We start from the raw sequence: 6,132 nt of genomic DNA, 5'->3' as shown, positions 1-6,132 counted from the left end.
TGATCAAGTAGGGAGTTCATTTATGATACGAGGTATCATAAGGTATCTTATAAGAGATAAGATAAGAGGTTTCTGACAGCAACTGTGTGTGTGTGTGTGTGTGTGTGTGTGTGTGTGTGTGTGTGTGTGTGTGTGTGTGTGTGTGTGTGTGTGTGTGTGTGTGTGTGTGTGTGTGTGTGTGTGTGTGTGTGTGTGTGTGTGTGTGTGTGTGTGTGTGTGTGTGTGTGTGTGTGTGTGTGTGTCCGCGTGCGACGTGCGTGTGCACACACGTGTGTATTATGGCCGCCCGGCCCTCTTCTCTAGCTTGCCAGTCTCTCTCTCCGCAGTCAGAGAGGGGAACTGGAGACCAAAACAACACAAGGAAGTTCAGGAACCAATCCACTTCCCGGAGAAAAAGCCATCTCCCTCTGCCTCCTCAATGACCTGACTTAACCTCCTTATACAGTATTCTGTGCGTGTGTGTGTATGCGTGCATGTACGTGTGTGTGTGTGTGTGTGTATGCGTGCATGTACGCGTGTGTGTGTGTGTGTGTGTGTGTGTGTGCGCATGTGTGCGTGCAGGAGTTCAGTGAAACTATTTCCCCTCTCACAGCTATTGTGGATCCATTGGTTTTCCACGAAAGAGGCAGATATTGAATGTTGAGGTTTCGCGATAGAGCTGCACAGAGAGCCATTGTTTGAGTGTATGTACGTGAGTATGCGAACGCGTGTGTGTGTGTGTGTGTGTGTGTGTGTGTGTGTGTGTGTGTGTGTGTGTGTGTGTGTGTGTGTGTGTGTGTGTGTGTGTGTGTGTGTGTGTGTGTGTGTGTGTGTGTGTGTGTGTGTGTGTGTGTGTCAGTCAGTCAGTCAGTCAGTCAGAGAGTGGGGTTCTAGATGTAAACAAGGTTTCATTGCCAACAACGCCCCCCGCCCCGCTTCTCTGGTCCTCCCTTTCTCTGTCTTCATATCTACTCTCTCTCTCTCTCTCTCTCCCTCCCTCTCTCTCTTACTTCTTATCCACATTATCTTGCACGTCACTGACTCCTGATCTCTCTCTCTCTCTCTCTCTCTCTCTCTCTCTCTCTCTCTCTCTCTCTCTCTCTCTCTCTCTCTCTCTCGCTGTGTGTTGTAGTGGGGTACATGTTGCCATAGCAGCAGTGTTGCTGAGGTCAGAGGAACAGGCGTGGGAGGGTCTGACTCTCATAACCACACAAAGACAATGTGCAACACACAACTTGACCTTGTCTGAACCAAAACCTCTCTGTTTGCTATGCATTAGATCAGTGGCTCTGAAACATTTTCATGTCAAGGATAACCCCCAAATTAACATGCATTTGCCTGCAGATCCAACTGAAAATATTTTGTGCCAGGGGCCTCCATACAAGGTTGGCATTTCAAAAAATATTCAACAACTTTTCACATTTTTTGGCAAACTAGAGGTTTGGGCCGCTATGCGACCCTCACACCTACGTCAAACCACCTATCTGACCCATATGTCTGAATTATTGTGTCGGGGACTTTGTTAGAGTGCCCGTTGTACCCGTCTGTCTGTGTCCCCTTTTTTTTTTTTTTTTCAACAATGTATTTATTTTGACTGTGTCCCTTTTATGCCCATATGAAGATCCCTGATGTCATCAGCCCATACGGTATATTGGCATGCCCATATATGAGCATATCGGTCTGATTGGCAAACGACTCGAGTGCCTACAGTAGGCCTATACTGTATATGGGTGTATTGAGTTTGTTTACCGTTATGTCTGAGTCAGAGTGACGTGACCATGGTCTAGCCTCTACATCGGCGTATCGGCTTTGTTTATGGTTTATGTCTGAGTGACTGAGTCAAAGTGATGTCAGCCTTAAAATTGGGCAATTAATGTTCTCCCCGTGTCCCCTAGGGTACTGTAGGTACCCTCACAAAAAACATGCAGTAATCCTGGTCTCTAAACTGCCTCCCCCTGGCCAGCCTGATGGAGGGGAAAGGAACTGGTTGGAATAACGTGTTCCCTCCACGCGCTACGTCCAACCAGGGAAACTCCCCCCTGTCAGGTGTAAAGGAGCAACTTGGACACTCAGGCATGAAGGAAGCATGAGTTCAAGTCCGTTGCTCTCCCCATGTCCCCCATATATGGGGACTATAGGCGGAGGGTGTGTAGAGCCCAGGATCACATTAGATAATTGACACAGTCAGGGGTGAAAAATGGGTTACAAAATCGTGGGATAAAAAATATATAAAAAAAGAAATTGGGCAATTTTAATTTTTAATAGTTGGTCTACAGATCACAACGTGCTCCGATGCAATGCCGTGTTTTGGGCCTTTTGAATCTGAAGTGAAAACCATAATGAAGGCTCTGATAACAGACTAGGGATCTGAGGATTATGGGGAGGGAGGGAGCATACTTCCACGTAGCTCCTCCCATAGACACAGTCACCAGACACTCCTGACCATAGAGTTATTTATAATGGAGAGACCGGACAACTGTTCATTTCAATGGAAGTTGCTCTGGCGTTTGAAGGACCCGGAAGAACGCTCTACTTCCGCATTTCCGCGTTCCGCATTTCCGCGTTCCACACCCCCACAGGGAGTGCAGTGCCCGGTGTCGAGTCGGTCGGACCCACATATACATAAATCTCCATAAATGGGCATAAAAGGGACACAGACAGATGGGTGGAACAGGGGTACAACGGGTATTGCATAACCGGGAGGGGCTTGGATCTTTAACTTCCATCGTTACCAACTCGGTGCTCTACAGCCGGTCTAGTTGAATTGAAATGAGAGAGAGAGAGAGAAAGAAAGAGAGAGAGACAGACAGACAGACAGACAGACAGACAGACAGACAGACAGACAGACAGACAGACAGACAGACAGACAGACAGACAGACAGACAGACAGACAGACACAGAGAGAGAGATGGATGGATGGGGTGATACAGACAGTGACACGGAGTAAGTGGGCAGAACCATTTAGCATTTCTTCCAGTCAGCTATACGGTTGCTGGTGTGTCACACAGATCAACTCCGCAGTTTCCTGCTGTTTATCTGCTGCACCCCAAACCCAGGCTGCAGGAAGCATGACACATATGTGTGATCGCGTATGTATACAAACCCACAGATAAATTATGCACCAGCAGCAGAAACGTACAGACGTATAGACCTCCCCGATCCTCCTCCCTACACTCATGGCTTTAAAGACTACAGCTGCCAGATTTTTAAAACAAGTATTACACCAAAGAAAGGTTAATAGTTCAAGGTTGTGAAAAGGATTTCCATGCTGTCTACAGTCTAATGCCACTGAAAATAGTTCTAAGGGATTACAGAGGTTGAAGTTAACAGCTGTATTCCTTAAAGCAGACCGGTACACATCTCACATTTTCAGCAGATGAGAAAGAAATAGTTGTCATAAGTTGACAAAACTACAATACACATTAGACACAATGGCCAAATATGTCAGCATGACAAATCCATACCATATGTACCATAGTGTTTTGCAAAAGAGTATACTATAAGTCTAAACATAACTCTAATAATAGTCTTTAATCTATGTCACCTCATTTATTAAAGTATAGAGGAGATAGAAAATAAATATGAACTTACGTTGTACCAGCTCTGGCTTTTCTGTTCAGGTTGCAGAGTAGATGTTGTGGCCAAGGTGAGAAGGGGAGGAAAACAATGACCAAGACAAATGTTACATGGATGGAAATTGGAAAACAAATAGTCAATTAATAATACAACTTTTGCAGTGCCCTGCATAACAAACTGCTGTTAACTGTAGGTCATGTCATACTTTAAAGGCACAATATATTGAATTTGAGCATATTTGAAAGGCGGATGGAACCGGAAGTTCATCATTTGAGCCATGACCAAAAAGCTTCCGTTACTTAATGTTTCCTCAACCAGTGAATTGTTCTAAAGCTGTGGCTCCCAACCTTTTGTGGATCATGACAAGCAAGACAATACAGTAGTACAAGAGTTCGCGGACCACCCATCTGACCACTTAACGGCAGTTAAGTGTCTAAACCTGTTTATTTTATCAATTGATCAATCAATCAATTATTTTGGTCAATGGAAATATCATAGTATATTTTAAGTTTCTATTTAGTATCATAATGAAAACTCTTTTTTAAGGTTTTAATATACCATGTCATTTTCTCTTACCATTATTTTGTAAAATATTAACACACTATATTATCATTAACATCTTAGTGTTTTGGCAATTACATTTGCCAATACGTGGCCCACAGGTTGGGAATCGCTACAGTTCAAAGAATCAAGTGCTTTCATTATGCCTTTGAAGTAATGTCAGGCATTACTCACACTTGCCAGGAAGTGGCACTGTGACCTCACAGAAATAAAACCCAGTTAGCAAGGGATCTGATTAGTGTGTACCAGTGTTGATTTCGTCGACTCACTAAAACTATGACGAAAAATGTTCGTCAACTGCCTTTTTTCACTGACAAACTAAATAAAAACTAAGCTATGATGACTAAAACTATGACTAAATATATTGACAATTTCGTCAACAAATAAATACAAGACTAAAATGTTTGGGAGGGACTAGTGGAGAAGAGATCCAGTACAACTATAATAAGTTATTTTGGTTGCACTCTGAAAATAACAGATCTACAAGCTCACAACGCTTGAGCTTGTAGATCGGCTATTTTCAGCATGGAGCCAAGTGTAAAATCTGCCATTATGACTCCTAGACTAAGATGACTAAAATATGACTAAAACTAAATAACATTTTATTCAAAAGACGATGACTAAACTATAATCAAAATGTACTGTCAAAATCAACACTGGTGTACACACAGAACAAAAAGAAAAGGAATAAATATATAGCATAAGAACCCATACATATTCCTACATGCTCATGTTACTTAACCACTTCAATATGTATTCCTGGGAAAGCTTAGGCTGAAAACAGCCGATCGACAAATCGATCTGCTATTTTCTGCTATAAAGGCTTTCCTCACAATAACAGAAAGCAGAAAAGACACCAGTATAGATGCCTGAGGGGCTCCCTTCAACCACATACAGGGCTTAAAGGACCACTTCACCACTTTCCAACCTATCTTCATATAATAGGTCCTCAATAATAATCATGATAAAATGGCACAATTTCTTTCTACTCCATCTGTGTCTCATAGGAGGGCTGTGGGCAGTTCAGAAACCCGTCCACCAGTGACATCATCAATGGGGAATCCAAGCTAATAGAAACTGCAGGCTTTTATAGTCCTGAAAGTAGCAATGCGAAAATGGAAAGCATCCTTCTCACGATAATAGAAATCTAAACATTTTTGTAAAAAAAGAAAATCTTGTTTTAAAAAAAAGTCTGCCTAACGATGATGTGGACGGGTTTCTGAAGTGCACACAGCCCTCCTATGAGACACAGACTGAGAAGAAAAAAATTGTGCCATTTTATCATGATTTTTAGCGAGGACCTATTATAATGAAGATAGGTTGAAAAGTGGTGAAGTGGTCCTTTAAGTGGTTAACAGTTGTCTCCAGTAATTCAAATAGAAATATGATGACACATACTCACTTGAGAAGGAACAAGTTAAATTAGGAATTGTTTTCAGAGGACAAACAATAATGTCTCATAGAGTTATTGTGTGGGTATTTACAGCACGTTTTCTGGTTCACACCGGTAACTCTAGGTGCAATTAAATATAAGTCAATTTGTCACAAAGCTCAAAGGTAATTTACCTACACCGAATTACTGTATCTCTGAGAGCTCCAGGGTTTTATAAATGATCACATAATCCAGAGAAAGAGAGGTGGGGGGGTGGGGGGGGGGGGGGGGGGGGGGGGTGATGTAACCTCCATTCTAAAGCAATTCAAGATAATGAGCTTCATATCTCTATTGAATGCTATAGACACTTAGGAAGAATAACAGATATACAATCCCAGTTTCTAATACAAATCTTTCCTGTTGTGCAAACAGAATAATGAATGGAGTGCACTGAAAAGAGTGTGTGGGATGAATCAGAAAATAAATAAAATGCATTTAGTAATGATAACATAGCCTTTTGATGAGAGTAAAAGTGGCCCCACATGGGCCGATTTTTATACTCTGAAGTTTAAGTAAGACTGAATATGTTCTGATTGAAAGTATAGAAGCAAGGAAAGATGAGTGCTTACTTTAAGCTTGTACTG

Source organism: Electrona antarctica (assembly GCF_951216825.1).
Source record: "Electrona antarctica genome assembly, chromosome: 8".
Taxonomy (NCBI): Eukaryota; Metazoa; Chordata; class Actinopteri; order Myctophiformes; family Myctophidae; genus Electrona; species Electrona antarctica.
This window is presented reverse-complemented; position numbering follows the sequence as displayed.